At 37.2% G+C, this 13,863-nt stretch overlaps 1 pseudogene across 1 annotated transcript in view; it reads right to left on the bottom strand.

The window, feature by feature from the left end:
* The window catches only part of LOC149140021 (protein TOPLESS-RELATED PROTEIN 2-like), a 117,738-nt pseudogene that overhangs the window by 4,291 nt on the left and 99,584 nt on the right, over positions 1-13,863 (bottom strand). The gene's annotated exons all lie outside the window — the stretch shown is intronic.

Below are 13,863 nucleotides of genomic sequence, written 5' to 3'. Positions count from 1 at the left end.
AGGAACGCTTCCTAAAACTAGAATATGTCCGCTTGATTGTTCCCTCACTTTCATTTCACTCAACCAAGTATAAATCACCAACTTTACTTGTTCCACAGGAGAAGAGCCTAATAAAAAATACAAATGATTATATATTTCAGAAAAGAGCCTAATAAAAAATGCAAAGAGGCCAGAGGCATTTGTAGATGGCATTATTACAAATCATTCACATTGTTGTATAAAGAAGGAAATGATATCAAAACATCTTATTAATGAATATAGAGTATAGATTAAGTTAGCCAGGACGGCCCAATTTTGGCTAAAATACAACAATTCATTGATACAACTGGATTTTTCAGAAGAGCAACTTAATAAAACATAACCAAATATATATTAAGAGTTTACCTAAGGCCCAACTGGATTTTTCACAAGAGCAACTTAAGAAAACATAACAAAATATGTATAAGAGTTTACCTAAGGCCAATGCTAATGATCAACTCTAGTAAAGATTCTAAAATCTTTTCATGATCAATTCATAAAGGTCCTGCAGGATAATTTTTGTTGAGATGCCACTACCCAAATTGTAGAGAACTAATTTATGAAAAAAACATCTACCTGCATGGGAATCAAACAGGCAAAAATTTCCCAACCCTTAAAGGTCCTGCAGGCTAATTTTTGCTGAGATGCCACTCCCCAAATTGCAATGTCACCAACATTTGTTCCAACTAACTGACAAAGCAAGCGATCCAAATTTGAACCACTAGTTAGTGTAAACATATTTATAAAGATAGAAGGTACATCTTCCAAATTAACTCAATTTATTTAAATTATTTGAACCTCATATATATAAAGATAAAAGGTACATCTTCCAAATTAACTTCAGGAATTTATTTAAATAAAGAATTGTATTGAATGGAATTTGAAATCACCTGGCAGGATTGTTCGCTGCCAGAGGATGGAAACCCATGCTCATAACAATTGAACACTGATTGAGAGTTCTTGCCTCTCAATCGAAAATGAAGAGGGAAATATGTAAAAATGCCAACTAATAACAATATTATACCTAAAAACATTAAACATTCCAAGCTACTCAAAGATGCAAGGCCTTGTTAATTTTCTTTGATTATATAATATTTACTCAAGTGGCCCAAGGTTATAATGTTTAGTTCAATTAGCAACAGAGGATGGAAACCCATGCTCATAACATTTGAACCCTGATTGAGAGTTCTTGCCCCACTCAAAAATGAAGAGGGCAATATGTAAAAATGCCAACTAATAACAATGTTATACCTAAAAACATTAAACATTCCAAGCAACTCAAAGATGCAAGGCCTTGTTAATTTTCTTTGATTATAATATTTACTCTAAGTGGTCCAAGGTTAAAATGTTGAGTTCAATTAGCAAATTACATTATATTATCAGGGGATGAAAAGTATCAATTAATTTTCTTTGATCATACAATATTTACTCAAATGGCCCAAGGTTATAATGTTGAGGTCAATTAGCAAATTACGCTAGATACTCAAACTTTATTGCTTAGGGCATCTGAGCCCTCATAACATGACACGAGCAATAAATTGACTAGTTTGGATTATCATGGCCATCGTGAAGGATGATGGCTTTCATCCAAGATGTTTTCCATGTATCACATACAACGAAATATCTTCAAGCACCTTTAAGTTTGATAAGGGTATTTGCTAATTTGCTTTAGCTCTTTTTTCTTTCCTTTTTATCTTGCTATTCTGTATTAGAAATTTTCCTTTGATTCTACATGAATCAGAGGCCACTTCCCACCAACAATGTCTTTGTCAACATTCTCTAGGCCAAGTTTGATTTTGGCACAATTTTGCTTGGTGTTTGAAAAATTTTTCTTTTCACTTCAACACTTATGCCTCCAAAAAGACTATCAACGCATTTAAGCCTTCTTTGGGATGTCCAAAACCTCAAGACTCGAGAGAGGGTTTTGGAAGGTTTATGGGTCTACTTGGATGCTAATATAGAGAGTACTACAACTCAAAAATTGAAGAAATTGCAACTGCTCTCAACATCCACCACTAATTGTTGATAGAGTAAATCAAGCATAAAATAGATGGACAAAAAGATGGAAAGGATGAAGAAAAATGTTGAAAGAGAATTGGGATCCTCCCAAGACTGCAATTGCAAGAACAATACTAGTCATTTGGCAAGTACAAGCCCACCATTGTTTTGAGAGGGTTGTGGAAGGTTTATGGGTCTACTTGGATGCTAACATAGAGAGTACTACAACTAAAAAATTGAAGAAAATGCAACTGCTCTCAACATCCACCACCAATTGTTGATAGAGTAAATCAAGCATAAAATAGATGGACAAAAAGATGGAAATGATGAAGAAAAATGTTGAAAGAGAATTGGGATCCTCCCAAGACTACATTTGCAAGACCAATACTAGTCATTTGGCAAGTACACGCCCACCATTGTTTTGAGAAAAACCAACATTCAACCTTTAATTTAAACTTGAGTAAGAGAAAAAGCAAATCTGGCTATAAGTTTCCCAACATTTTGGTTTCATTTTTGCATGAGGCTATAATTGTGGTGATTTCAACGATATTTGGAGCCTACAACAAGATAAGGCCACCCATGCATGTGAGGAGAATCACTGCAGAAAACATTGGTTTCCTTATGTTTGTGGGTGCAATAGCTCTTGTACACCTTGCTAGTTACCAAATCAGACAAAATGAATCTCATAAAATAGGACTTTGGCGCATAGTTTTGGTCCATGAGTTCATACAAAAAAATTGTTATCTTCTTCACAATTTTTTCCTAACGCTAATGTCGCTTATACAAACTATGTGTTGGTGATTATTTTTCACTTGAGATTGTTTTTAGCTTAAAGAACTCCAATACAAAGGTGGTCTTCTGTTACCTATCGTGATTTCTTTCTTTGTTCACTACACAACTATAAAAATCATCTAGTTTAATATTTGTATGACGACATTGACCTCCAATCTCTTCCATTCCGCTAGCAGGAATAAGCGATTGAAACACCTAATGATGTATAAATCCGCACAGTTGTTTGGCTGCAACATCATGTTTACATATACACAATACAAAATTAAAGGGGTTGCGGTGATATAGAAAAATGTTTTGGATTTACATCAGAAACGATCTCAAAGAGTCCTTTGGGAGAAAAGTATCATTGAAGCTTCTCAACATATCTAAGATATGTTCCAGCAATGGAAGTGCAAAGTTAAGTGAAATGTGCTTCTACAAGACTAGATCTCTACAGATGAAGGAGTCATCACTGTCAGACCACCTATGCTTGGGTTTGTGTGAGTTTTCACCAGAAAAGGGTTTGCCCTTTTGTGGGCAAAGAACCCAAGCATTGGGATTTTGTACCCAAGGTGTGAGTGTGAAATCAAGAAAAGAAATTATTATTTATTCATTGTGGCGAACGACCTAAGGCTACGATGAAGGGTCTTGATCAAATGAAGAAATTAATTTTCCTTAAGTTAGTTGGGGTTTGTCTAGAAACTTCAAGTCGGCCTAGGCTTGGAAAGACACGATTTGAGAGCAAATTCTAACCTCATGAGAAAACTATAAGAAAGGAAGTTGTGAAACTCATTTGATTATCCAACAATTGCAATTCTTCTCAAGTGAGGATGGATCCAAGGAGGCCGCATACCTCAGGGAGTCGTTTGTCTTTTTTTCTCATGCTCTGGTTCAAGTTCAAGGAGGATGTTGGTTGAGTTTGGTGAGGGTTTCAATGGGAAAGTCTATGCATCCAAGTACTGGAAGAGACTTGTGGAAAAGGGCCGAAAGTTCTGGGCTAATAGCAGTGGCACATCTGTGATCTAACCATAAAGTACTGTACCTTATTAGAGGGCCAAAACACCTAGAATAAGGTTGTTTTGGTATGTCGTGAGGATTGGAGGAAAATTTCAAGGAGGATGTTGGCTGAGTTTGGTGAGGGTTTCAATGGGAAAGTCTATGCATCCAAGTAGTGGAAGAGACTTGTGGAAAAGGGCCGAAAGTTCTGGGCTAATAGCAGTGGCACATCTGTGATCTAACCATAAAGTCTTGTACCTTATTAGAGGGCCAAAACACCTAGAATAAGGTTGTTTTGGTATGTCGTGATGATTGGAGGAAAGTTGGAGTAACACTGCTTGCCTTAAAGGACCAATGCAAAAGTACATGGCTGGAAGAAGGGTATTGCAGCTCTGAAGTAACCCTAGATTTGGGGCCTCAAAGATCTGTAGCAAGGCTTAGGATATCAGTGAAAAAAATGACCAAATTATGGTTGCTTGGGGGCTAAGTGGTAGCGTCCTCAAGAAGATAGATTTCTAAGGTTGGAGGGTTGTCCATGAGGTTTTGGACAACAATTTTGATATGCCCTAGTTAGGGTTTCTTCCTATGCAGAGAGCCATCCTATGGTCTGTCCAAATCTCAGTGAAAGAATAACCCAAATCTGTGCTGAATGAAGAGGGTCGAGACCCTAGGAAGGGAGGCAAATGACTCTTTGTTGAGGGTAGAAGTTTGAGATGTAAGGACAACGAAAAGGGTGATGTAGTAAAGGAAAAGAGAAGGTTTGTTCAAAGGTTTGAAAAACAATTGTAATTAGCCCTAAGAACATGGATATAGAACACACATTATCACTATTGGTGGCTTGTTTGGAAAAGCCCTAGATCTCGAAAATTGAAGGAGACAAATTGCAGAAGAAAGGGTTGTCTTAGAAGCCCTAGATTAGTCATGGTGTTGACTATGTATGGGTAATTTTGGAATCCTTTTAAAAAGCATCTTATCACTTTTGGTGGGTTGTTTGGAATAGCCCTAGATCTAAACAATTTAAGGAGACAAATTGTAGAAGAAAGGGCAGTCTTGGAAGCCCCAGAGTAGTCATGGAAGCCCTAGATTAGTCATGGTGTTGACTGTGTATGGGTATTTTTGGAAGCCATAAGGGTTGAGCTTTGAAGGATGAAAGGGCAGCCAAGAGAGCTAGATCTGGTGTGACCTAGGTGTAGCATTCTGGAGCATCTAGGACGTTGACAAGTGGGTAGTCTAGAAGACCTCAAGTACTGTGTTCGTGATAGAAATCAATGGGCTGTTAGGAGGCAGAGTAATGGAGCCCTAGTTCAACTTATGAAAGGAGCCATATGGTTGACAAGAAGGCATATCCAAAAGACCCAAGGAGCAGACTTCTTAATGGAGCTAGAAGGCTGCTAGTGGGCATATCCGTGAGCCAAAGTTCGGTGACACAAAAGGAGTTGTGATCATTGACAGTGGTAGCTAAAGATGCTAGTGCAGTGATCAACAAATTGGGAGGCAAAAAGGACCCACCAAATGTGTTCAAGGTACATGGACAGGAAGGGCTATAGAGTGTTTTGTCAACAAGTAGTTCAAGCATACTTTGTTTAGGGTAGATTGGTGGTCATAGTAGTTGACACCAAGCCTTAGTTGTGTCCTTGTATCAGGGTTGTATTTAAGGGCCATGATCCCTAGTACGAGAGCCCTAAGATTGTTGTATTATAGTTTGTAATATAACAAGTAGAGGGTTTAAAAAGTTAAAAATTATCATGCACACTAGTTGATTCACTGATGTGTTTTATTTCATTATGCAAAGTAGAAGTGTTGTCGCATTTGAGTGTGTTTTTGTTCGTGATTTTAGACTCAAACCAAATTCTTGAGTGTCGTGAAAAAATCAACAAGCTTACGCTTGAATTAAGCATACACATACCTAACCTCCCTTGGCTAATATTATCTTAGCCACAATCATGAAAAATAAGCAATAAGGATGAGAACCTCAAGTATAACTTTTCTATTTATTTCATATCAAAGTTTTAGGATAAATCGTTGTGCAAAAGGCAAATATTCTAGTGCATTAAAGGACAATAGTATTTTGTAGGATAAAAGTATGGCTCACCCATCCTTTTTGTCAAGTTTGTAGAATTTCTAGTGTATCTTCACTAGTTGACCTTTGTAGATTATACAATTGTAGTCGTTCACTACATTAAGAAGATCATTATAGTTGATTATGAGAGCATAGATAACACATAATAAATAAAATAACAAACAAGTGGAGCCACAAATTAGCAAAAGATACTTTTAAGTGAAATGCATTGCATATAGGTATGTTAACTCACCTTCATTTATGAACAATAACCTCCATTTTCTCTGTCTGCTTCCTTCATTTCCTTTTGCACACCCAACAAATGAAACCAAGACCAAACTACAAAACTTGAGCCAAAAAAAACAACGGAAAAAAAAAAGTACAACTCAAAGCATGGCCATGCTCAAACTCAGAAAACAAAACATCCAAATAAGAACAAATTCTTTTTGCAAATATCCCCTTTGCACATCATCTCTCTTATAATGTGTTGTCCTCTGCTGAAAGGAAAAAAAGTGGGTTGAATAAGGTTAAAATATGCATACAATTAGTAATGGTAAACATATTTCAAAACCAATAATTATTCATAAAAGAAAACGCACCTGCCCTAGATTTGTTTTATAACTATGGACACTCTCTTTTGTATTCCACTTGTTCGTGCTCATCAAAACAAGCCATCTACAACAAATACAAAATAAGATATTAGAATCATTATATAAGTTAAACTAAAGAGTCAAATGCAATAATTAATCGTCATAAGAAACACACCTTTCCTTAAGACTATTATATAAAAGGGGAGAGTCAATTTTGTATTTCATGTATTCATGCTCAATGGAACAAGCCATTTGCACTAGATATAAAATAAAATATTAGATTTCTAATAGAATTTAAAGTAGCAAGTTTGAAGGTATGAGCTTGTCATGCAACTTAGTTCAAGTCTAGTTATATTCTGTGCTATATCTCAAAAAAATATAATTTTTATAATCTAAATGTACTACTACAAGTAATACAAACAATATTTTCATAAGATGTAAATTTTTCAGAAAAGGAATCTAAGCATATCTAAACATATTGAACACCCAAAATCCCCGGGTCCACAAGGCAGTGATTATATGTTAGCACGATGGTTGATTGGTTGAAGGGTTAGTATACTTGTCTTCTCGACCTTACCCACCTCCTCTACAAGGCATGTTGTCTGGGGGTGTGCATGTGACGTGGAGAAAGAACACATACACTGCACCATCTGAGACACTACAACTATAATCATTCTGTGTCAATGTCCTTGGAAAATCTCAAACCCCACATCCATTAACAAGATCATACTACCTTGAAGGCATGACAAAAGGATAAATTGATTCACAAAAAACAAATATTTTAGTCGATTAAAGGACAATATTCTTATGTAGGAAAAAATATGGCTTACCAATCATCCAAGCTGCATTAGTAGAATGTCTAGGATATCTTCACCTTGACCTTCATAGACTACACAGTTGTGGTCGCTCACTACACAAAGCAGATCGATATAGTTGAGTGTGAGACCACATATAAAACATATAATAAATTGAAAAGCAAGCAAATGGATTCACAAATGAGCGAAAGATAATTGTGAGTTAAATGCATTGCATATAGTTAGGGTGATTCACCTTCATTTATGGAATGAGAAGCTCCATATTATCTCTTTGATTTCTCTACTTGTTGCCGTCCTTTCCTATTGCACATCCAATAAACAAATAGAAGACCAAACTACAAGAAATGAGAAAAAAATGTAAAACAAAGCTAAAGGAGTACAACAAAAAGCATGCCTATGCTCAAACTCAACAAAAACAAAACATGTAGACAATAACAAACAAAAAATGCAAACTTCCCCTTTGCACATTATCTCTACTGTGGTGTCCTCTCCTCACCTGAAACGAAAAAAAGTGGGGTGAATAACATTAAAATCCAAACCAAGATAGAAATGGTAAGCATATTAAAAAACCAATGATTATTCATAATAGCAAACACATCTCATCTAGAGTTTGTTATATAATGATAAATAATCTATTTTGTATTCCACTTACTCGTGCTCACCACAACAAGACATCTATAACAAATACATAATAAGATATTAAAATCAATATACAATTTAAACTGGAGGATTGAATGCAATAATTAATCATAATATGAAACATACTTGGCTTTGAGTTTTGTTATATAAAGGGGGATAATCCATTTTGTATTTCATGTATCCACAATTTTGATGGATTGTAGTAAATATAACTTACTACACATCAACAAATGCAATTTAATTGTTTCAGTCTGTATTTACACCATAACACATTGAATTCAACAGATGCCTTTAATTATTTTAGTCAGAAATTCGACCATAACACATTGAATTCCCATGATGGGAGCCCTCTCTCCAGAGAGAGGGCTTTTGAAATAGAAAATCAAGCAGACTTACTCTAAGAACTTGTGACAAGGGTTAGCTAAGATAGCCTTGAAGCTATCCACATATCAAATTGTTTAGAGTAATTCAATATAGTCATGTCATAGTAATTTGAATGAATAATCTTCTGCGTACTTGTGTGAAGGCCAACATTTTGGTTGTTTGTTTTAGATATTCATAGTGAGGAGACAATTTTTTATTGCAGTGCCTGCCAAACCTAATTCTATGATTATCACTAATGCTTATGGTTTGCAGATGGTTCTTGACACCTTGAAGGTGATCTCAAGGCTTCTTCAATTGCTTGATACTTCTAGGTGATCCCGAGGATTTTTCAATTGCCTGTCATATGTCAAGGGGAAAGGGTTACTAGTTTCAACCTAGAACTTCTGGGAAAAACATCTGTTGCTTCAACAACTTATTTAGATAACGGATTTGTGTACATAAGGTCGAGCTATGGAGATTTATAACTTATTAAATTGCATCAGTAGCTAGTCATTTCAAGCTCACATGTAGAAGTTTTGGAAAGATATGTAAATATCAATCTTATAACGAACTTTTGTATTTTAGATGAAAGTCAAGCATAAGGTCAAGTTGTTTCCTGCTTTGGAGCAATTAAAGAAGGTTTTCTCTTGAAGTCTATAGTAATGAGCACGAATCAACAAAGCTACTGGGCAAAAAGGAGATTTGGTCATATTTGATAGTACCCATTGGATTTTCTATAATTGTAGTCACAATGTTCTTTAAGTTCTTTTGGCCACTGAAGGGGTAATATTGTCTATCTGGAAATTGGAGAAACATTTGGTCATTGAGTTTGATATAAATCCCATTGGTGATGATCCTATGTGGATTGGATGGGCATATATTTAACTTTATATTTAATATGAGCAGACGGAAATGATTTGATAAGAAAGAAATTCCTTTGGGTATGAAAGCAATTAGTCTTCGCACTTTTCGGTCAAGGAATTCAACGCATATTTTTTGTAGCATCATATAGAAGTGATAGGGTGACAACTATATACAATAGCTTTTCCAATCAAGGTAACTTACGGTTTGTTGTGTCTGATGGAAACAAAAGGGCCATGGAGCATTGCACACACGAGGTGGTGCTTTCAACGATATTTGGAGCCTACAACAAGATTAGGCAAACAATGCATGTTAGGAGAATCAATGCAGAAAATATTGATTTCCTTATGTTTGTGGGAAATATAGCTCTCGTACACATTGCTAACCTTGCTAGTTACCAAATTAGACAAAATGAATCTCATAAAATAGGACTTTCGTGCATAGTTTTGGTCAATGAGTTGCCATACAAGAAAACTATTATCTTCTTCACAAGTTTTCCAAACTCTAATGTCGCTTGTACAAACTTTGGGCTGGTGATTGTTTTTAGTTTAAAGAACTCCAGTACAAAGGTGGTCTTCTCATACCTATCGTGACTTCTTTCTTTGTTCGTTCCACGACTATAAAAATCATTCCGTTTTATATTTGTATGCAGACATTGACCTCCAATCTCTTCCATTATGCTAGCAGGCATAAGCGATTGAAACACCCAACAATGTATAAAGTCGCACAGTTGTTTGCCTACAACATCATGTTTACATCTACACAACACAAAATTAAAGGGGTTGCGGTGATATCGAAAAATGTTTTGGATTTAAATGATTTCACTGAAGACATAAGAGATGATCTCAAAGAGTTCTTTGGGAGAAAAGTATCAATGAAGCTTCTCAACATATCTCAAATCCATTCCAACAATGAAAGTGCAAAGTTAAGTGAAATGTGCTTCTACAAGACTGGATCTCTATTGATGGAGGAGTCACCACTATCAAACCACCTATGCTTGGGTTTGTGTGAGTTTGCACCATGTGGGCAAAGAACCCAAGCATTGAGATTTTGTACCCAGGGTGTGGGTGTGAAATCAAGAAAAGGAATTATTATTTATTCATTGTTGCAAGTGGAGAACCCTTAGAGGAGCAAGGGTTTGTCTAGAAGCTTCAAGTCGGCCTAGGCTTGGAGAGACGCCTTTTGAGGGCAAAGTCTACCCTCATGAGAAAACAATAAGAAGGGAAGTTGTGAAACTCATTTGATTATCCAACAAGTGCAAGTCTTCTCAAGTGAGGATTGATCCAAGGAGGCTGCATACCTCAGGAAGCCGAGCTAGATAAAGAGCAAGAAGAAGGGTTCCGTGTTTATATTTTTGTCTCATGCTCTGCTTTAGGTTCAAGGAGGATGTTGGTTGAGTTTGGTGAGGGTTTTAGTGGGGAAGTCTATGCATCCAAGTAGTGGAAGAGACTTGTGGAAAAGGGTCGAAAGTTCTAGGCTAATGGCAGTGGTACTTCTATGATCCACCTGCAAAGTCTTGTACCTTATTAGAGGGCCAAAATGCCTAGAATAAGGTTGTTTTGGTATGCCGTGAGGATTGGAGGAAAGTTGGAGTAACGCCGCATGCCTTAAAGGACCAATGCAACAGGTACAGGGCTGGAAGAAGGGTACCGCAGGTCTGAGGTGACCCTAGATTTGGGGCCTCAGAGGTCTGTAGCAAGGCTTAGGATATCAGTGAAAAAAATGACCAAACTGTTTTTGCTTGGGGGCTAAGTGGTAGCATCCTCAAGAAGATAGATTATTAAGGTTGGACGGTTGTCCATGAGGTTTTGGACAACAATTTTGATATGCCCTAGTTAGGGTTTCTTCCTATGTAGAGAGCCATCCTATGGTCTGTCCAAATCTCAGTGAATGAATAACCCAGATCTGTGATGAATGAAGAGTATCGAGACCATAATAATGGAGCAGATAACTCTTTGTTGCGGTTAGAAGTTTGAGATGGAAAGACAATGACAAGGGTGATGTAGTAAAGGAAAAGAGAAGGCTTGTTCAAATGTTTAAACAACAATTGTAATTAGCCCTAAGAATAGTGATATCGAATGCATCTTATCACTGTTGATGGGTTGTTTGGAATAGCCCTAGATCTCGACAATTTAAGGAAAAAATTGCAAAAGAAACGAAAGTCTTGGAAGCCCTAGATTAGAAATGGTGTTCACTGTGTATGGGTAATTTTGGAATCCCTTTAGAATGCATCTTATCATTGTTGGTGGGTTGTTTGGAATAAACCTAGATCTGGAAAATTTAAGGAGACAAATTGCAGAAGAAACAACAATCTTGGAAGCCCTAAGGGTTGAGCTTTGAAGGATGAAAGGGCAGCCGAGAGGGCTAGATCTGGGGTGGCCTAGGAGTACCATTCTGAAGCATCCAAGATGTTGACAAGTGGGTAGTCTAGAAGACCTCAAGTACAATGTTCATGAAAGTAATCAATGGGCTGTTAGGAAGCAGAGTAGTGGACACCTAGTTCAACTTATGAAGGGAGCCATATGGTTGACAAGAGGGCATATATAGAAGACCCAAGGAGCAAACCTCTTAATTGAGCTAGAAGGCTGTTAGTGGGAAGATCTGTGAGCTAAAGTTCAATGAAACAAAAGGAGTTGTGATCATTGATAGTGGCAACTGGAGATGCAAGTGCATTGATCAACAGATTGGGCGGCAACAAGATCTGCTAGATGTGTTCAAGGTACGTGTTGAGAAATGGCAACAAGAAATTCCAGTTTAATTTGTCTTTGAATTAAATTGTGAATTAAATTCGAATTCTATTCTCATAGCAACTTAAAATAGTTAAATTAAGTTTAATAAACTTAACATAGGAAATTCGAGTTGGAAGTCTTTCTGTCGTCATGTGTATGTTCTCCCTACTTAGTAGGAATCAGTTATGAGTTAATTGTAAGTTGTAAAATAGAAGACTTAGTTTCATGAGTCAGTTCAGTTAAATTAGTTCTCAAACTGATTGAGAGAACTAATAGTGAGTTAACAATCAATGGTGTCACTAATGAACTCCACTAGTGCTACTCTAATAAACTAAATATTTACTCATCAGAAACTCATGCATGTCGATTCTGAGAAAGACCCAATTGAGACTAAAGTGCAGGGATAGTGTACTATTTGTTTTATATTTTTTTGATTTGCACTGATAGTGCATGCATTCAGGAACTGATCCTTGAGGGATCGTGCAATTTTTAGAGGCTTTATTTCCCTTTAAATACAAGCTATCCTCCATAGGAATTACGATTGGAATAGAGACTTGGAGAGCTTGTGAAGAGGCTAAGATTTGGCCTTGGGCTTGCTTATGAGTTGGAGATTGAAATTGCTGAGTGTTGGGAATGCTCTAGAGAGAACAAGCATTGTAATTTCATCTTATTTTTCTGGATAGTGTTATTGGTGTGGGCACTATTACTTTTCAAAAGGAGCATATGACTCCACTCACCTTGAATAATGTTATGCATGTACTCGGATTGACGAAGAACTTGGTATTCATTGCCATGCTTGAGGATAGAGGCTATGATGAGATCTTTTTGAAAGGAAAGAAAGGCGTTCTTTCGACACATAGCCATGGGTCAAGTTAAGAAGATAGGGATTCGAGTTTAGAATCTCTATAAGATATAAGTAGAGGATTGTGTTGCTTTGAGTTCAAAAGAGGAAAATATGTGGAGCCGAGACATCAGCGAGTTGTAGCACAGGCGATTGGGCCACTTGCATCATGGGGCTTTGAAGATATTGCAACAAATCTCTACCTGTCTTCTCAAAGGTATACTTGAGCAAGTTGATACATGCAAGGGTTGTATTTTGGGAAAATACACCAAGTCTTCCTTTGGAGACGAAGACAGACAAGCACAGTCTATTCTGGAGAGGGTCCATTCATATGTGTGTGGACCATTCTCAACAGCATCCACGACCAAACACAGGCATTATGTTATATTTGTTTATGACTATTCTCATAAATGTTGGGTATTTTTTATGCAAAAAAAGGATCAAACTTTCATAAAGTTTTGTGAGTTCAAAGCATTAGTAAAGAAAGAATTTGGCAAGAAGGTTAAAGCTATATGGAGTGATAATGGTGGTGAGTATGTCTCCAATGAATTTAAGAACTTCTGTGCAGCGGAAGGGATTAAACAAGAGTTGACGACACCCCATAACCCTCAACAAAATTGGGTTGTCAAGAAGAAGATCAGGAGCATAATAGGGGAAAAAAGGTCGATGTTGCATGATCAGGGCCTACCACTACACTTGTGGGCTGAAGCATGCAACACCACTGTTTATGTTCAGAACCGTAGCCCACATCAGATACTAGAGATGAAGACACCAGAGGAGGCTTATTCTTGTAAGAGGCCAGATGTTGGTCACTTCAGGATTTTTCGGTCATCGGTTTATTGCCATGTGACCAAAGATACACGGAAGAAGCTTGAGCCAACAACAGAGTTGGGGATCTTTGTGGGGTACACTGATACACCCCACAACTATCGGGTGTACATGCCAACCAGTTGGATGACAGTGGTTCGCAGGGATATCAGGTTCGATGAGGAGAAGGCCATGCGAGTATCCCTTGAGAGGGAGCTTGAGCTACATGCGGATGAGGAGCTTTTAGCTCCTAAGGTTGAGGGACCTCAGATTGATGTGGAGCAGCCACATGCAGAGGTTCAGAGAGTGGAGACATCCACTCAGGTAGAGTCTTCCAGAGAGGGAAGAAAGTGCACTAGAGAGGCTGACAGATTGT

This window comes from Pinus tabuliformis, chromosome X (genome assembly GCF_031772625.1).
Source record: "Pinus tabuliformis cultivar Carrire ecotype Pingquan chromosome X, CPIR1, whole genome shotgun sequence".
In the NCBI taxonomy this organism is placed as follows: domain Eukaryota; kingdom Viridiplantae; phylum Streptophyta; class Pinopsida; order Pinales; family Pinaceae; genus Pinus; species Pinus tabuliformis.
This window is presented reverse-complemented; position numbering and strand designations above follow the sequence as displayed.